At 35.1% G+C, this 21,036-nt stretch overlaps 1 protein-coding gene across 5 annotated transcripts in view; it reads left to right on the top strand.

Annotated features, from left to right (window-relative positions):
• The window catches only part of TCEAL9 (transcription elongation factor A like 9), a 44,969-nt gene that overhangs the window by 3,781 nt on the left and 20,152 nt on the right, over window positions 1-21,036 (top strand). For 4 of the 5 annotated variants that reach the window (XM_059157937.1, XM_059157941.1, XM_059157939.1 and 1 more), the window contains exon 3: window positions 1,549-1,619. The exons of the other annotated variant lie outside the window; for it this stretch is intronic. The gene's annotated coding sequence lies outside the window, so the exon portion shown is untranslated. The remainder of the gene's footprint in view (window positions 1-1,548; window positions 1,620-21,036) is intronic. 5 annotated transcript variants of the gene reach the window in all.

A 21,036-nucleotide genomic window follows, 5' to 3' on the forward strand; every position in this document is an offset into this window, starting at 1 on the left:
AAAGTCAAAATGGTGGTTATCATAGCCTAAAAATTGTGTATCTAACAAGTAAGTCTATGTGAACAATAAACATTATTCAGCCTCAGTAGGAGATGAAAAATCAAATGGAAAATAAAATTTAAAAATTGCCTATCAAATAGACAAATGTTTGCTTACAATACTCAGTTTTGTTGAGGATGTAGGCATTCTCATACTTGTTGAGAGAGTAAATTGCTACATCCATTTTTTTTTTTGCTTCTATTCACAGTAAGTACCAAATGCTGTATATATTGCATATACCATGATGCAATATTTCTACAGTTTGGAATGTGTCCTAAGGAAATAATCATAGTAGTGAGCAAATGTTTAGCTATAAACAATTTTTATTTAAGGATTTCACATATTTATAAGGATTTTTTTAAACCTAAGAATCAAGTACATGTGCTATCCAATCAGAAGGAAATGAACATAGATTCCTATTCACCACATACACAAAAATACACCCCGGGTGGACTAAAGATGAAAACGAAGAACAAGGAGCCCCTGGCTGGCTCAGCTGGTGGAACATATGACTCTGAGCTCAGGGTTGTAAGTTTGAGTACCACAATGAGTGTAGAGATTACTTAGAAACAAAATCTTTTAAAAAGAGAGAAAGAATGTAAATGTGAAGAACAAGAATAAAATATTGCAATGAAAATTAACTAAAAACATGTATAGTCTTGTGATGTCATTATCTTCTTAAGCATGAAAAAAAATCCAGAAATTATAAAGAAAAAAATATAAAATGTGCAAAGAGAAGAAACAGCCTGTGAAGAAATATTTTCAATATCATGACAAATAGTGGGAAAATATCTCTATAACCCCAATAGACTTTACAGATGGAAAAAAAAAGATAAACAAACCAGTAAAAATTTGTATATACCATATGACCCAGCACTTCCACTGCTTTGTATTACCATAGAGATATATGTACACATATGCGTGGGAAAGCATAGATGGATGTTTACTGTCATTGTAAGTGCCAATATATTAGAAATAGCCTAGGTCATTAAAAGGGAAAGGTCAAATAAAAAGTTGTCTATCTATGCTAAGAAAACTACACAAGAGTTAAAACGAATGAGATTCTTATATTAAAGCATCAATATAGGAATATTTTTAAGTAAAGACATAAAGCATCTTGGGGTGCCTGCATGGTTCAGTCAGTTAAGAATCTCCCTAAGGCTCAGGTCATGATCTCAAGGTCCTGGAATCAAGCCCCATGTTGGGTTTCTTGCTCAGCAGGGAGTCTGCTTCTCCCTCTGTCCCTCCCTCCCAGCTCCTGCTCTCTTTCTCTCTCAAATAAATAAATAAAATCTTTAAGAAAAGACGTCATGTATCTTTATGTTTCTATTGTCACAAATAATATCGTCATAAATAATTAATTACCTGGTTCATACTGCTTTAACCATACCTCTAATTTCAATCTCCTCCCTATAACACTTCTCAGTTTGATGGATATCCATCTAGAAATTTATGTATTTCTGTTTTTCATTTTAATTACATATTATAATACTACATTGTGACTTTCAGGAACCCTTAATTAGGAATCATAAACCATTATAAGGAGACTTCTGCACAACTCAGCTGAAACAGGATGAATGGTGAGTGTGCATATTAACATAGCTTTATAATTATTGTTTTATGCATTTGTCTTTTAAGTCATATAGGAAAAAAAGAGTTATAAATCAAATATGAAAAACTACTTGCTTTTATATTTACCTATGTAGCTACCTTTACTGTTGTCCTTTATTTCTTTATATGACTTTGAGTTACTTGTATTGTTTCTCTTCTTCTCAGCATGGAAGTCCTATAGGACTTTCCAGAGGTCCACAAATATAAATACAAATGAATCTATTTTCTATAGTATGAATGTACTGTATGTTATTAAAATTGTTCCCCATCACTCAACATGTATTTCTATACTTTGCCCACTAAAAACAATGCTGTCTGCAACTAAAATGTTTGCACATATATTCAAATTACTGGTGATTGTATTTCTACAGAATAGATTCTGAAAAGTAAGATTGCTTGATCAAAAAGTATGTGATCTCTTAGATTTTCCAAGTTCCCTTGCACATATGTTGGGGTCCCAGCGTAATATCTTATATTACCAAACGTAATATAAGACACTTCTAAAACAATGCTCGGTAATCTTTCCATCTCCTTTCAGTGATCTTGGAAACCATGTGTACCATCTGGAACACATGACTGTGAGATGAATGCAGGCTAGATACCTGAATAATCAATAGAGCAGAGCCATGCAGGAAAACCAATAACTCTCATTAAACTATGATGTGAATGAGTAATAAACTGCTTAAAATTCACTGAGATAGTCTATTTCATCTTAATATACTGTTTTACCCACACCTCCAATTTCAATCCCCTTCCCACAATTAAACACACTAGTTTGATGGATATCCATCTAGAAATTTATATATTTCTGTTTTGCATTTTAACTAAATATTGTAAAATTACATCTATTGCCCTGTTGTTTTTATGCAACAATATTCCTGGAGGTGTGTCAGTATAAGAATCTTATTCCTTTTATTTATTGTGTAGTTTCCTTGATATAGATAGACCACAGTTTATTTAACATTTCCATTTTTTTAAAGATTTTATTTATTTGACAGACAGAGATCACAAGTAGGCAGAGAGGCAGGCAGAGAGAGAGAGGAAGGGAAGCAAGCTCCCTGCTGAGCAGAGAGCCCGATTCGATTTGGGGCTTGATCCCAGAACCCTGAGACCATGACCTGAGCCAAAGGCAGAGGCTTAACACACTGAGCCACCCAGGCGCCCTAACATTTCCATTTTGATGACTTGAGCTATTTCCAATACTTTGGTTCTTACAAGCAATGTCATAATAAACATTTATCTATGCTTTCCTGTGCACCTGTGTGCATATATCTCCATGGTAATATTAAGTAGTGAGAGTGCTGGATCATGTGATATGTACATATTTTTGTTGGTTTGTTTATTTACCACAAAGCATACCATAAACATATCAATCACCTCCAAAGTCCTGATGAATATTGATGCAAAAATCCTCAACAAGGGCTGCCTGGGTGGCTCAGTTGTTAAGCCTCTGGCCTCAGCTTAGGTCATGATCCCAGGGCCCTGACTCTGGTCATGATCCTGGCTCTCTGCTCAGCAGGAACTCTGCTTCTCCCTCTCCCACTCCCCCTGCTCGCATTCCCTCTCTCACTATCTCTCTGTCAAATAAATAAATAAAATCTTAAAAGAAAAATCCTCAACAAAATACTAGCAAACTAAGCCAGCAGAAGGATTTTATATCCTGATGAATTGGGGTTTACCCACAAAATTCAAGGGTTATTCAACATATGAAAATCAATGTCAAAATCTTATATTAATATAGGAAAAGGAAAAACACATTATCGTCTCAATTGATAGAGAAAAAAAAAGCATTTGTCAAACTCCAATACCCTTTCATAATAAAAACACTCAACAAACTAGGAATATAAGCAGATTGTTTCAACATAATAAGGGGCATTTATGAAAAACTCAATGCTAGATCATACTCTATAGTGAACAATTGAAAACTTTCCATGTGAGATCACAAATAAGACAAGGATCTTTGCTTCCATCAGTTTAGTTCTGAAAGTTCCAGCTAGAGAAATTAAGCAAGAAAAAAAATTGAATCCAGATTGGAACAAAAGAAGCAAAATTATTTTTATTTGCCAATGGCATTATCCTGTATATAGAAAATGCTAAAGAATATGTAAGAAGTCTACTAAGACTAATAAATGAACTTGGCAAATTGCCAGATACAAAATCAGCTCTTCCAAATTGGTTGTATTTCTATACACTAGGAATGAGCAATCAAAAAATGAAATTAAGAAAACAATTCTATGTACAAAAGCACAAAACAGAATACAATACTTAAGAATAAATTTAAGGTATCTCAAGATCTGTACACTGAAAATTACAGAATTGCTGAAAGTAATTAATAAGACCTAAATAAATGCAGAGATGTTCCATGTTCATGGATTGGAAGACTCAATATTTGTTAAGACGACAATAATTCCCAAAGCAATGAAAGAATTGAATGCAATTCCTATCAAAATAAGAAGTCTATTTTTGAGAAATAGAAAAGCTGAGAGTAAAATTAATATGGAATTGTGAGAAATCCCAAATAAATAAAAAATGCTGAAAGTAAGAAGACTCACACTTTCTTATTTTAAAAGCCTACAAATTTATAGTAAAACCATGTACTTCTGGCATAAGAATAGACATGTAGATCAATGGAATCGAACTGAGAGTCTAGAAATAAACCCATATATCTATTGTCAATTGAGTTTGAGCAAGGATGACAAGTCCTTTCAATGGGAGACAGAATAAGCTCTTCAACAAATGGTGATGAGACAACTGAAAATCCACATGCAGAAGAATGAGATCAAACCCCTGCCTCATGTTATTCCAAAAATAAAACTCAAAATGGAAACAAGCCAAATGCCCATCAACTGATGAGCTGATAAACAAAATGTAATGTATTCATATAATGGAATACTATTCCACCCTAAAAAGGAATGAAAGACTGATAACATGCTACAAGGTTCAAGGATGAACCTTGAAAAAAAAAATATGCTAAGTAAAAGAGACCACACATGAAAGGTCACATATTGGATGATTCCATTCATATCAAATGTCAAGAATATGTAAATACATAAAGACAAAAAATGAATTAGTTGTTGTCAGGGTTGAAGAGAGAACAGAATGGGTAAATTGGTAAAGGGACTCATTTGTGGGGGTAATAAAAATGTTTTGGAACCAGATAAAAGTGAACAGTTGCGCAACAAAGTGAATATTCTAAATGCCACTGAGTTATAAACTTAAAATAGTTAATTTTATTTTATGTGAATTTCACCTCAATACAAATATTAAACATGTTTTAATTATTAGAAATATTTCCATATTTTGCTCCTAAAAGGCTATACCAATTAACAGTTGCATCAACAATGCATGGGAGTATCTATTCCATCTCATCATAGCCAGGACCATATTAAAAACCTTTTTAACCTGTAGTCTTTTCAGACTAAACCAGTTCATGAAAACTGCTAATTTCTCTAAACTCTTCTTGTCCTATTCCTTGTAGTCCATAATCATCCTCAAAATATGTTCATGTCAATGGGTTTTAACTACTTAGCCAAAATGTCAGCCAAATGTCATTTCCAGTAGGTCAGTTATGTCCTCTTAAACATAGCTCAGTGCTAGAAATACAGTGATTTCTATTTGTATTTTTTACATTTAGAACCATGGACTTATACCTATGTTGTAGATATAATTCTAACTTTACAGATGAAAAAGCAGTTTCAAAATTTTATGCAATGCCTTTTAACACTGGAGTAGTCAAGCCTGAGATTCTAGCTCCAATTTACCTACTTTTCCATGTGTCCTCCCTATGAATTGATGAGACCTACCTGTCAATATCTATACATTCATGTTATGATGGCCATACTATGTTGTGAATATATAGAGGTTTACTTAATGGTACTCCCTGATGAGGATAAAGATGGCAATGAACTCTTGTCCCTTGGGTTGAGAAGTCTGGGTCCAGATTGTCTGGTGTCCAAGTGAGCATAATATTAGAGCATTATAAAAAAAATTATTTAGCTCTTACTGCTGAATTTGAAAGGCTATCTTTATCATATTCTAAAAACCAAGTTGTTCCGAGATCTGTCAACTTCAAATGCTCTTCCTTAGTTATTTTCTCTATTGTCAAGAAGTCACTTTTAAAAATGTATTACTTTGGGGAGCCTGGGTGGCTCAGTGGGTTAAGCCTCTGCCTTCGGCTCAGGTCATGATAAACGTCTGACTTTGGCTCAGGTCATGATCTCAGGGTCCTGGGATTGAACCCTGCGAGCCTTGCATTGGGATCTCTGCTCAGCAAGGAGCCTGCTTCCTCCTCTCTCTCTCTCTATCTCGCCTGCCTCTCTGCCTACTTGTGATCTGTCTGTCAAATAAATAAATAAAATCTTTAAAAAACAATAGATAAAGATAAAAATGTATTACTTTATCTGGCACTACAAGTTCACCTTTATTATTTATTTTCATCAATTTCTTTGCTTCTTATGAGCATTTGTAATTCAGAGGAATTTTTGAACATTTTTAAGTTCCAAAATACACTCTTTGTGATTTAAATTATGAATTTATGCATAATTGACATTTTTACAGTAATTATCCTACATAAGATCTTGGACTCCTATCTTCTAAATAACCAAAAGATGTACTTCTTGCATATTCTCTCAGCATTCCATGATAACAAGGCCGCAAGCTGCTAAACGCTCATATGTAAATAACTCAAAGTTCCTTTTTATTCTGGAGAAGGTGGCGGTTTCTTCTTCACTACATCATCCCCCGAAAAAAAATTTTTTTCTAACAGTACATGTCTCACAGGGCCATGGGAGAAAGAAAGAAAATACTGAGTAGCAGTGATTTTTATAAGATTTTTTATTTTGAAAAAATTAATCCATTAGATGGTAACAACACATAACAGTGAGGCCAGCAGGTAATTTTTCACATTATTCCAGGAGAGAAGTGACTGGGGGGGAGGGGTCCTGAACCTGAACCAGGGCAATAACAGACAGTAAGATTGGAAAACAAAAGTGGACAGAGGTGGAAGATAATTAAAATGTTGGGTTCTCAGGAACTGGTTATTGAGGAGATTGAGGGAAGTAAGGGAACAAAAGTGAAGGATAATATCCATGTTTCTGACTTTGGCATTTAAAAGTATGCTGGCATCATTCATTTAAACAGGAAGCATGGTAGTGGCTTAAATGTGTAGTGGTAGAAGAGTTGGAGAGGAAAACTAGTCTTCTTTATTGTTTACCTTTTTGTTTATTGTTTTTTAATTTTTTCCTTTTAAAAAATTTTAATTCCAGTATACTTAACATGCAGTGCTGTATTATTTTTTTCTTTACTTTAAATGTTTATTTTAAAGCTATCACATTCTTTTTTTTAAAAGATTTTATTTATTTATTTGTCAGAGAGAGCACAAGCAGACAAAGTGGCAGGCAGAGGCAGAGAGAGAAGCAGGTTCCCCGCTGAGCAAGGAGCCCGATACTGGACGATACTGGACTCGATCCTAGGACTCTGGGATCATGACCTGAGCCGAAGGCAGCAGCTTAACCGACTGAGTTGCCCAGGCACCCCTAAATTTTTATTTTAATTCCAGTTAGTTAATTTACAGTGTCATATTAGTTTCAGGTGTATAATATAGTAATTTAACAGTTCCATACATCAACTGGTGCTCATCACAACATAAAGCGTTCTATTAGTTTCAGTTGTGCAATACAGTGATTCAACAATTCTATACATTACTCAGTGTTCATCACAATAAGTGTACTCTTAATCCCCTTCACCTCTTTCACCCACCCACCACCCACCTCTCCTTTGGTAACCATCATTTTGTTTTCTGAAGGGCCTGTTTTTTGGTTTGTCTCTTTTGCCCTTGTTTGTTTTGTTTCTTAAATTCTGCATATGAGGGAGGTGATATGGTGTTTGTCTTTCTCTGACTTATTTCACTTAGAATTATACTTTCTAGCTCCATCCATGTTGTTGCAAATGGCAAGATCTCATTCGTTTTTTTTTTAAAGAATTTATTTATTTATTTGACAGACAGAGATCACAAGCAGGCAGAAAGGCAGGCAGAGAGAGAGAGAGAGAGAGAGGCAGGCTCCCTGCCGAGCAGAGAGACCGATGTGGGGCTCCATCCCAGGACCCCGGGATCATGACCTGAGCCAAAGGCAGAGGATTAACACACTGAGCCACCCAGGTGCCCCAAGATCTCGTTCGTTTTAATGGCTGAGTAATATTCCGCTGTGTGTGCATGTGCATGTGCATGTGTGGAGGGGTGTGCCACATCTTCCTTATCCATTTATCTATTGATGGATACTGCTTCCATAACTTGGCTATTGCAAATAATGCTTCTGTAAACATAGGGGCGGATGTATCTTTTCCCACTGGTGTTTCCATTTTCTTTGGGTAAACACCCAGTAGTGGAATTATTGGATCATATGGTAATTTTATTTGTAAAGTTTCAGGAATCTCCATAATGTTTTCCATGGTGGCTCCAACAGTTTGCATTTCCACCAACAGTGCAAGAGGGTTCCCCACATCCTTGCCAACACTTGCTATTTCTTGTGTTGTTGATTTTAGCCATTCAGACAGGTGTGAGGTACTATCTCATTGTGGCTTTGATTTGCATTTCTCCGATAATAAGTGATGCTGAGCATCTCTTCGTATGTCTATTATCTGTATGTCTTCTTTGGAGTAATATCTGTTTTTGTCTCCTGCCCATTTTTTAAAAGATTTTATTTATTTTTATTTGACAGGTAGAGATCAAAAGTAGGCAGAGAGGCAGGCAGAGAGAGAGGGAGGAGGAAGCAGGCTCTCCGCTGAGCAGAGAGCCCAATTCGGGACTTGATCCCAGGACCCTGGGATCCTGATCTGAGCCGAAGGCAGAGGCTTTAACCCACTGAGCCACCCAGACGCCCCTCTTCTGCCCATTTTTAAATTGGATTTGGTTTTGTGGTGTTGAATTGTATCAATTCTCCTTATATTTTCGATACTAAGCCTTTATCAGATATGTCATTTGCAAATATCTTCTCCCATTCAGTAGGTTTTCTTTTAGTTTTGTTAATTGTTTCCTTTGTTGTGCAGAAGCTTTTCATTTTTATGTAGTCCCAATAGTTTACTTTTGCTTTTACTTTTCTTGCTGCAGGAGATAATATCTAGAAAATTGTTGTCATGGACAATATCAGAGAAATTATTGCTTATGCTCTCTTTTAGAATTTCTGTGGTTTTGAGGTCTTTAATCCATTTTGGGTTTATTTTTGTGTATGGTGTCAGACAGTGGTCCAGTTTTAATCTTTTGAATGTAGCTGTCCAGTTTTCCCAGCACCATTTGTTGAAGAGAGTAATCATGGGTTTATTTCTGGGCTCTCTATTCTGTTCCATTGATCTATGAGTGTATTTTTGTTCCTGTACCATACCATGTTTTGATTACTTCAGCTTGGTAGTATAAATTGAAATCTGGGATTAATCTGAGGATTGTGGTACCTCTAGTTTTTTTCTTCATTTTCAAGATTGCTTTGGCTATTTGAGATCTGTAGCTCCATACAAATTTTAGAATTATTTGTTCTAGTCTGTGAAAAATGCTTTTGGGATTTTGATAGGAATTGCATTGAATCTATAGATTACTTTGGACATTTTTATAATATTTGTTCTTCCAATTCATGAACATGGAATATCCATGTTGTTGCAAATGGTGAGATTTCATTCCTTGTAATAATGGCTGAGTAATATTCCACAGTGTAGTAGAATATTTTCCCACTATGTAGTAAAAATTTTTGCCATCTTTAATTTCTTTCATAAATGTTTTATAGATTTCAGAGTATAGGTCTTTCACCTCCTTGGTTAATTTTATATTCCTGATATATTATTATTTTTGGTGCAATTATAAATGGGATTGTTTTCTTAATTTCTCTTTCTGCTGCTTCATTATTAGTGTATAGAAGTGAAATGGATTTTTATACATTGATTTTATATCCTGAAACCTTACTGAATTCATTTATTAGTTCTACTAGTTTTTTGGTGGCATTTTTAGGGTTTTCAATATATATTTATATGTCATCTGCAAATAGTGAAAGTTTTATTTTTTCTTTACCAATTTGGATGCCTTTATTTATTTTCCTTGTCTGATTGCTGTGGCTAGGACTTCCACAATTATGTTGAATGAAAGTGGTGAGAGTGGACATCCTTGTCTTGTTCCTGACCATAAAGGAAAAGCTCTCATTTTTTCCCGATTGAGTATGATGTTCACTGTGGGTTTTTTCACTTATGACATTTATTATGTTGAGGTATGTTCTCTCTAAACCTACTGTCAAAGACTTTTTATCATAAATGGCTATTGTACTTGAAAATGCTTTTTCTACAACTATTGTTGAAATAATTGTATGGTTTTTATAATTTCTCTTATTGATATGATGTATCATATTGATTGATTTTCAAATATTGACCCACCATTATATCCCAGGAAAAAATCCCACTTGATAGTGGTGAATGATTTTTTTAACATATTGGTGGGTTGTGTTTTTTATTGAGGATATTTGCATCTGTATTTATCAGAGATATTGGATTGCAGTTTCTTTTTTGTGGTGTTTTTATCTTGTGTTGGTACCATGGTTATGCTGGCCTCATAGAATGAATTTGGAAGCTTTCCTCACTCTTCCATTTTTTTAAAAGTTTTGAGAAGAATAGATATTAACTATTCTTTAAATGTTCGGTAGAATTTCCCTGTGAAGCCATATGTGAGGGAAACTAGTTTTAGAGACATATTTAAAGGTTAGATCCCAATAAATATCCCAGCAATTTATTTTGTGGGTGTCAATAAAGTCACTCCAGTGTTTATAGGGAGAGGCAAAAGACCCAGAAAAGCCAACACAATGTTAAAGAAGAATGAAGTTTGAGGACTGATGACACTACTATCCAACTACAAGACTTATCATAAAGCTATAGTAAACAAGACAGTGTGGTATTGGCAAAAGAATAGATGGATAGATCAGTAGAACAGAATAAAAAGCCCAGAAATAGACCTACAAAATATAGTCAAGTGATCTTTGACAAAGGAACAAAGGCAAAGAAATGTACTTCAGTAAATGGTCCTGGAACAACTGGACATCTACATATAAAAGAATGAACCTAGACATAGACCTTATGCCCTTCACAAAAATTAAATAAAAAATGGATCATAAAACTAAGTGCAAAGAAATCAACACAGGAAAATCTATATGACCTTGGATATAATAACTTCTTATTTTCATTTCATTTTGTTAAAGATTTTATTTTTAAGTAATCTCTACACCTAATGTGGGGCTTGAATTTACAGCTCTGTGATCAAGAGCCACATGTTCTATCAACTGAGCCAGCCGGGCCCCCCAGATGATAACTTTTTAGATACAACTCCAAAATATAATCCACGAAAGAAATAATTGATAAGTTGGACTTGATTAAAGTGAAAAACTTCTGCTCTGTGAAAGGCGATGTCAATGGAATGGGAAGATAAGCCGCAGACTGGGAGAAAATATTTGCAGAAAACACATCTGATAAAGGACTGTTATCCAAAATACCCAAAGCACTCATAAAATTCAACAGTAAAAAAGCAAGCAACCCAATTAAAACACGGGCCAAAGAACATAACAGATACCTCACCAAAAAAATATATAGATGGGAAGTAAGCATACGGAAATATTCTCCACACCATATGTAATCATGGAAATGCAAATTAAAACAACAACAGGATACCACTATGGATCTATTAAAATGACAAAAATCTAGAACACTGAGAATATCAAATGCTGCCAAGGTTGTGGAGCAACAGCAACACTCACTTACTTATTGCTGGTGGGAATGTGAAATGGTATAGCCACTTTGGAAGACTGTGAATTTCAAATTGCTCTAAAAACGTTTTTTAAAGACTGTTTTAAAAAATATATATACACAAATGGGATCATACCCAAATAAAAGTCAGAGTCTCCAGGACTTGTTGATTGATTGTATAGGATGAGAGAGAAGGCATCAAAGTTGGTGGTATGTTGACACCAATTACTGAAATAAGGTTCATGAAAAAAAGGAGAAGGAATGGTGTGAGGGAAAGTTATAAGGGCAAGAGAAAGATAGCAAGATCATACTTGGATAAGTTGAGTTTGAGATGTCTGTGGAAGATCCAGATGGAAGTTTTATATATTCTAAATAGAGACAATGGAACTTGTGTCTAGGATCACATGCTATATAGTCAGACAAACCTGGATATAAATTCTAGATGTGACTCTTCATTTAGCTCAGTGAACTTAAGTATGCTGTATAACCTCCTTGAACCATGATAGACTTACCTGTAAAATGGGAATATTATCTGTAGTATCTACCTCATGATCTACATACATATATCACCTGGAAAACTTTCATTCTTTTAAAAAATGATAGCTATTGTGAGCAATAGACATTTATTGGGCATGCTAGCACATCCAGAAAGCTGCTATTCGTTAATTGTCTAGCCAACAAAAATTGCTTTGTCAGCATTCTAAACAGTATATGCTATATTACAGAGTGCTTTTTTTCAAAGTTCTAGCCCAGCTCACCAGGCAGGGAGCTTACACAGGAGTGGGGTAAAACAACGTACTAGAAATAAGTAAGCATATGTCTTACCTGTATCCTGTCCATGTTTCGTATATAAGCATACCTTGGAAATATTGCAATATCTCCAAAGCAAATACTGCAATAAAGAGAGTCACATGAATTTTTTGTTTTCCCAGTGAAGATAAAAGTTTATATTTCTGCTCTACTATAGTCCATCAAGTGTGCAGTTGCATTATGTCTAAAAATATGTACATGCATAATAAAAAAAATTTCATTGCCAAAAAGTGCTAACCATCATCTTTGCTTTCAGTGATTCATAATAATTGTTTTGCTAGTAAGGGATTTTGCTTCAATGTTGGTGGCTGCTGACTGATCAGGATGATGGTTGCTGAAATTTGGAGTGGTTGTGGTAATTTCTTAAAAGAGACAGCAATGAGAAGCTTTCCGCATTGACTGTTTCTCTTATGCAATTTCTCTGTCGCAAGCAATAGCATTTTACCCACAGTAGAACTTCTCTCAAAATTGGGAGTCCATCCTCTCAAATCCTAACTGCTGCTTCATCAAGTAAGATTATGTAATGTACTAAATCTTTTGTTTTCATTTCAACAATCTTCACAGCATCTTCACCAAGAGTAGATTCCATCCCAAGAAATCACTTTCTTTGCTCATCTATAAGAAGCAACTCTTCACCCATTAAATTTTTATCATGAGGTTGCAGAAATTCAGTTCCATTCAGTCTCTACTTCTAATTCTAGTTTTCTTCCTCCACTGAAGTCTTAAACCCCTCAAAGTCATCCATGAGGGTTGAAATAAACTTCTAAACTCCTGTTAGTGTTGATATTTTGACCTCTTCCCACGAATCATGAATGTTCTTAATGGTATCTAGAATGGTGAATCCTTTACAGGATTCAATTTAATTTGCCCAGATCCATCAGAAGAATCACTATGGCAGCTACAGCATCATGAAATGTATTTCTTAAATCATAAGGCTTGAACATGGAAATTACCCATTTATCCATGGGTTGCAGTATGAATGATGTGTTAACAGGCATGAAAACATGAATCTCATTATACATCTCCATCAGAACTTTTAAAAATGTTTTTATTTATTATTTATTTATTTGACAAAGGCAGGGGGCTACAAGCAGGCAGAGGGCCAGGCAGAGGGAGAGGGAGAAGCCTGATGCGGGGCTTGATTCCAGGACCCTGAGATCATGACCTGAGCCGAAGGCAGATGCTTAACCAACCACGCCACCCAGGAACCTTCCATCAGAGCTTTTGGGTGACCAGGTTCATTTGTCAATGGGCAGTAATATTTTGAAAGGAATCTTTTTTTCTTAGCAGTAGGTCTCAACTGTGAGCTTCAAACATTTTGTAAACTATGTTGTAAATAGTTGTGCTGGCTCTCAGGCTTTGTTGTTCCATTGATAGAGCACAGGCAGAGTAGATTTAACATAATTCTTAAGGGCCCTAATATTTGCAGAATGGTACTTGAGTTTTGGCTTCAAGTTAGTCACTGCAATAACCCTACCAAGAGAGTCAGCCCTTCTTTTGAGGTTTTGAAACCAGCCACTGACTTGTCTTTAGCTACAAAAGTCTTAGATGGCATCTTCTTCCAACGGAAAGCTATTTTGTCTACATTGAAAATCTGTTGTTTAGTGTAGCCAGCTTCATGAATTATCTTATCTAGATCTTCTGGATAACTTGGGGCAGCTTCTGCATCAACACTTGCTGCTTCACCTTGTACTTTTATGTTATGGAAACATCTTCTTTCCTTAAACCTAATAAACCAATCTCTGCTAGCTTCAAACTTTTCTTCTGCAGCTTCCTCACCTCTCCCAGCATTTAGAGAAGTGAAGAGACTTAGAGCTTTGTTCTGGATTAGGTTTGTTTTTTAAATTTTTTATTTTTTATAAACATATATTTTTATCCCCAGAGGTACAGGTCTGTGAATCACCAGGTTTACACACTTCACAGCACTCACCAAAGCACACACCCTCCCCATGTATTAGGTTTTGTTTTAAGGGAATGTTGTTGCTGATTTGATCTTCTTCCCAGACCCCTAAAACTTTCTTCGTGTTAACAGTAAGGCTGTTTCACTTTCTAATTCACATGCTCAATGGAGTAGCACTTTTAATTTTCTTCAAGAGGTTTTCTTTTGCATTTACAACTTGGCTAATTGTTTGGTGAAAGAGGCCTAGCTGTCAGCCTATCTTGACTTTTTACATGCCTTCCTTACTAAACTTAATCATATCATATCTTTAAAAATGAGAGACGTACAACTCTTCTTTTTACTTGAACATGCGAGGTTACTGTAGGGATAGTAATTGACCTAATTTCAATATTGTCATGTCTCAGGGCATAAAGTCCTGAGGAGAGGGAGAGAGATGGGGAACGACTGGTTGATGGAGTAGTTAGGACACACATACATTTATGAGTTAAGTTTGTTGTCTTACATGGGTACGGTTTGTGGTGTCCCAAACAATTACAACAATAACAGCAAAGATTACTAATCACAGATCACCATAACAAATATAATAATGAAAAAGTTTGAAATATTACAAACGTTATCAAAATGTGATACAAAGTGAGGAAATACTGTTGAAAAATGAAGCCAATAGACCCGCTCAAAGCAAGGTTGCCACATACATTTAATTTGTAAAGAATACAATATCTGCAAAGCTCAATAAAGCAAAGCACAATAAAACAAGATATACCTTTACCATTTTAGAAGTAGCAGCACAAAGTGGGGCTGGCTGAAGATCCAGAATCATAGTAAAACTTCTTTTTTTAAATCACTACAAATATCTGCATATGTTCTTTTACTAGAATGACACCACTACAAAAATACAACACTCGTGCTTATAACACACACACACACACACACACACACACACATATCTTTGATGCAAAGGAAATAAAGATTTGTCAAAGACGACGTGCTAATAGCCAATAGCCTTAAAAGGAATTGTAGCCCCTTTCTGGTAAACAGAGAAAGGATAATGAATGTCCCAGGGAGGGGCACTAAGAACTAAATACAATTAAGTAAAATGACTAAGAGTGAGCTAATGATCAAAAGAGAATACAGGGGTGCCTGGGTGGCTCAGTGGGTTAAAGCCTCTGCCTTGGGCTCAGGTCATGATCCCAGGGTCCTGAGACTGAGCCCCCCCGCATGGGGCTCTCTGCTCAGCAGGGAGCCTGCTTCCCCTCTCTCTCTGCCTGCCTCTCTGCCTACTTGTGATCTCTGTCTGTCAACTATATAAATAAAATCTTAAAAAAAAAGGAGAATACAAACAAAGCTTCAGTCAAGAGATTGAATACTGGGAGAAGCAACATAGTCACAACAGATTTTCAGATCATGTCAATTCGGTAGTTTTTTTAAATTTTAGTAAAACATATATAACATAAAACTTTCCATTTAAATAATTTTTAAGTGTACAGAATAGTGACATTAATTTCACTCACAAAGTTATGCAAGCATCACTCCTATCTATTTCTAAAACTATTTCAGGAGCCCAAGCAGCAACTGTATCCAGTAAGCAATAACTCTGCATTTTTCCCTCCACCAGTTTTGGTAACCTCCAAATCTACGATCTGTTTCTATTAATTTGTCTATTTTAGATATCTTATATAAATGGAATCATACGATATTGTCCTTCTGTGCCTGGCTGACTGCATTTAATATAATTTTTTGAAGATTCATCCATATTGCAGCATGTTTCAGAACTTCATTCATTTTTATAAATGAATATTATTCTATTGGATATATATACTGCATTTTGTTTATACATTCATCTGTTGATGAGAACTTGGATTTTCCACCTTTTACCTATCGTGAATAAGATTGCAATGAATATTCATGTGCAAATATATGTGTACCTGTGTTCAGTTTCCTTTGGTATTCTTTTGTCTACCTCTTTTGTGGTTTTGTCACAAATTACGTCTTTACCCATGTGTATCTAATAACATAAACTTATAATTATTTTTATGCATATTTCTTATGTCAAGCAGGCAATAAAAAGTGAGTTACAAATTAAAAGTGTAGTAATACTGGCTTTTATATTTGCCCATGCATTTACCTTTACCAGAGATCTTTATTTCTTATATGACTGAGGTCGTTTCATTTGAATACCTTTTAGCATTTCCTGTGGGGCAGTTTTCTTAGTAACAAACTCACTTAGCTTTTGCTTTTCTGAGAGTGTCTTAATTTCTCCCTTATTTTAAAAGGACAGTTGTACCAGATATAGAACTCATGGTTCACTTATTTGTGGAGCATAAGAAATAACATGGAGGACATTGGGGATGGAGAGGAGAAGTAAGTTGGGGGAAATCAGAATCAGAGACAAACCATGAGAGACTGTGGACTCTGAGAAACAAACTGAGGGTTTTGGAGGGGAAGGGGGTGGGAGTGTGGGTGAACCTGGTGGTGGGTATTCAGGAGGGCACATATTGCATGGAGCACAGGGTGGGGTGCATAAACAATGAATTTTGGAACACTGAAAAAATAAAATAATACAAAATTTAAAGAGATATATATATACTTTGTTATTCATTTCTTTATTTCTTTTCTAAGGTTTTATTTATTTGACACAGAGAGAGGGGTCACAAGTAGGCATAGAGGCAGGAAGAGTGGGAGGGGGAAGCATGATCCCCACTGAGCAGGGAGCCTGATGCAGGGCTCCATCCCAGGACCCTGAGATCATGACCTGAGTGGAAGGCATAGGCTTAACCCACTGAGACACCCAGGTGCCCCTTTTCAGTACTTTCAATATGTCATTGCACTGCTTTCTGATCCCCATGATTTCTAGTGAGAAATTAGATGATAATCTTATTGAGTATCCTTAACTTGTGATAAGTCACTCTTCTTATTGACTTCGACTCTTTTTCTTTCAATGGTTCAATTTTATGTCTTGGTGTAGATCTTTTTTGCTCTATCCTTGGAGTTGTTGAGATTCTTTGATGTGGAGATTTAATGTTTTTCACCAAGTTAAGTAGTTTGGGCCATTATTTTTATTTCATCTTGAGTCACTTTCAGTAGTTTCTGTCTTTTATATGGATGTGTCCATTTAATCTAAGTTATTGACTTTGTTGCATTTAGTTGTTCATAATATTCCCTTATAACCCAGTTTATAACAGTAAAGTTGATAGTATTGTCCCCTCTTTTATTTTTCGTTGTAGTAATTTGTCTTTTCTCTTTTTTCAGTCTACCTAAGTTTTGTCAATTTCATTCCTCAAAGAACCAATATTGTTAATTTTCTCTATATTTTCTTTTCTGTATGTCACTAATTTCTTCTGTAATCCTTAGAATACTCTTCCTTCAGGCTGCTTTCAGTTGAATTTGCTCTTCTTTTTCCAGATTTTGTTTGTTTTTTGTTTTAGCAAATTGGGAAATTTTCAGCCACTCTTTTTTTTTTTTTTAAGTAAGTTTTATGTCCAACTTGGGGTTTGAACTCAAAACTCTGAGATCAAGAGTTGTATGCTCTACTGACTGAGCCAGTCAGGCATCCACAGCCATTATTTCTTTGAATATATTCTTCTACTCTTTTCTCTTTCCTCTTTTTCAGGTACTCCCATTGCACATATGTTGGTGTGTCTTACATCTTTTGAGTCTCTGATCATTTTTCTCTATTCTGTTTTATCCTTGTTCTTCAGATTGCACAATGTCATTCTTCAACTTCACTTATATTTTCTTCTATTGAAATCTGTTGAGCACCTTTAGTGAATTTTTCATTTTCATTATTATACTCATCTGATTGAGTTTCCATTGTTTTTCTTATTTTTAAAAATCTTTGTTGATATTCTCTATATATTGATATTCTTTATTTATATCTCTGATATAAAACATTGTCTTCATATCTTACATTATTTCTTTAAGCATTGTTTGTTAGTTCTTTGAGGATATTTATATTGGCTACTTTAAAATCTTTGTATGTTCAGTCTGACATCTGGTACTTCTCACAGCATAGTTTGTGTTGCCTCCTTTTTCCTGTACATGGGTCTCATATTCTTCTTTCTTTGTACTGACTTTATATGCAAGGACTTTTTTCTTTCTTTATAAGACTTTATTTGAGAGAGAGAGAGAAAGGGAGAGAGAGAGAAAGAGCTCAGGAGCACAAGCCAGGGAGGAGGATGGGGTAGAGGGAGAGGGAAGCAGGCTCCCCGCTGAGCAGGGAGCCTAACATGGAGCTCAATCCCAAGACCCTGAGATCACGACCTCAGTCGGAAGCAGATGCTTAACCAACTGAGCCACCCAGGCATCCCAAGCCTTCTTCTTGATTAGGCCCTGTCCTTGGACTGTCAAGATTAGTTTTAGTTTTGTCAAGATTAGTTTCATCCTCATTTTAGCAAGAATCCTGGTAAGCTAGTTTAGTAAGAATCCTTCGACCCTTGAAAGTCAATTAAGTTCCTCTTCCTCCACCCTTGATATCTAATCAAGTTCCTGTTAGTAATTTTAATCCAATGACTTTTTCTCCTTGTGTATTGATTATAAAAATCCCCTGCTGCCCCTGTTATAGTAGTTGGAATTAAGTTCAATCTCAAGGAATAAATCTTATCATATTTTACTCTGTACAATGCAATTTTCTTGATAGAGTATTTTGTAACTTTTGTTGAAATCTGCACAGGTTAGGTAGTATATTTTAACATATTTGAATACAAATTAACACTCCCCCACCTTCTGCATTCTTTGGTTTGGTTGTTGTTTGCTTGCTTGTTTTGTGACTTAACTAGGTTATGTTAGTGAAGCTGTTTCCCCCACTGTGTGAACATTTTGGGTATCACTCCTCAGAGGGTGCAAACAGGCACATATACAGGCATCCTGGAATTACAGTTGTTTTTGCCAACACACTTTTTGACTGTCTCTTTCTCTGATCTCTGTATTAAGCTGTTTGCTTCATTTGGTATTACACTTGGCCTATTAGGCTCCGCTAATTATAGGCTGATTGATCTGTTTTCAACAAAGCCCTGGGGGATAAAATGCTTAAAAGTCTGATCCAATTAAATTCAATCAGGTATAGTTTTTGAGGCCAGTCTTTCAAGTTTATTCTGACCCTCAGGAGACTCTTATTTATTAACTCTCCCCCTAATTTTCTCTGGTGTACTAGCTGGCCTCTAGTTTAACTTGTTGCTTTTATTTAAGGAAAGCTAATGTTTTCTAGTGTAAGTTTAAGCTTTATCTTCCCCAGATTGTGTTTCAAATTGAGTCCTCTCTTTTGGGGATAGCTGAGAAGCTATTTTTATGGGTTACTTCTCTCCCCGGGCAAAAACTGTGAACTGCTACTTTTGGCAGGACTGTAGCCTCTGGTTTTATTTGTTTATTTATTTATTTGATTGCTTTTCCTGGTATGAAATCTCTGCTCTAAGAGGAATCTATGATGAGGGCATTTAGGACCCCTTTATTCTTGGTCTGCCTTGTTGGGTAAAACAACCGTCTTTTGGGTAGTGACTGGTTACTAGAAAGGAACCCATGACTTCTTGGTCACATTCACTAAGAATTTAGCTTCTTCAACTCCAATTTGGAGGAGGTAAGAAATTCTGGTGACCTGCCCTCCCAGTGAGACATAAACCTTGATTGGGAACTGAGGGGGAAAGTAAGCTCTGTAATTTTGGCTGTGCCTCCAGAGTATAGTTTCTGTTAAGCTGAGCTGGAGGTGAAGAGGAAGGAGGCAGCAGGTCTTGGTTCAAATGCCAGGAACCCTTATTGTTTTTACCAAGTTTTGGTAGATTTTCCTTTAATGAATGTTTCTTCATGGGCTATTTTCCTTTAGGATAATTCCTAAAGACTTATTAAATGGTTAAATGTTTAATTGTTGAGTGGGTCTTCATAGCTCTTCCTGTTGTCACCATAAAAGTGGGAATTATGTCAATTTTTAAATTGCCATGCAGTTTCACTTAATAGATATAGGACTGGTTAGATTTTCTATTTCTTCTTTTTTTCCATTTTGGTAAGTTGTGTTTTTTATAAATTCATGGATTTAATCTAAATTTTAAATTTATTAGAATGACATTTTTCTTATTATTCTATTATTATATTTTTAAAATCTGTAGAATATGTACTGTTCTTCTTTCTTTTATCCTTGGGACTTATATTATGTCTTCTCTTTTTTTCTTGGACAATTTTTGATTCATTAGTATTTACATGCAATTAACTTTTGTGTGCTTCTTTTTTTGTTTCATTTCTTTTTTATTAATTTCTATTCTTAATTATTTCTTGTTTTAAGAATCATGTGGATTTGTTTTCCCCAAAAAATTTATTTTAAGGCAAACATAAGATAATTTTTAAGTCTTTCTTTAATTTTAAGATTTTAAATTTTAAGATTATTTTTCAGTCTTTCTTTTTTCTAACATATTCATTTAAAGCCATAGAATATTTTATTAAGCACAGATAGCTGCCTCCCACGGGTTTCCATTTGTTGTGTTTTCATTATCATTCAATAAAGGTAATGCTAAATTTGATTGTAATTTTTGTTTTTACTCATGAATTACTGAGAAATGTATTGCTTAATTTCCAAACACTTTGAGATTTTTGTTGTTTCCATTTGTCATTATTAGGTTTATTTGTCATCCGAGAACATATTCTTAATTATTTTAATATTTTAAAATTTGTCACTACTTGGTTAAAAGACTGAGTAAAAGGTTGATTTTAGCAAATGTCTCCTGTTTGCATTTGAAAAAAAATGTATATTCTCCAATTGTAGTTTGTATTGCTCTATATGTGTAAATTAGGTCAGCTTTGTTAGTCTTATTGCTTAAATCTTTAATACTTCTGCTGATTTTTTCTAATTATCCTATTAGTTATTTAGAGAGGTATATTTACATGTTCCACCACAACTTTACATTTCTCTAATTTTCCTTTTATGTCTGATATTT

Source organism: Mustela lutreola, chromosome X, assembly GCF_030435805.1.
Source record: "Mustela lutreola isolate mMusLut2 chromosome X, mMusLut2.pri, whole genome shotgun sequence".
Lineage (NCBI taxonomy): Eukaryota > Metazoa > Chordata > Mammalia > Carnivora > Mustelidae > Mustela > Mustela lutreola.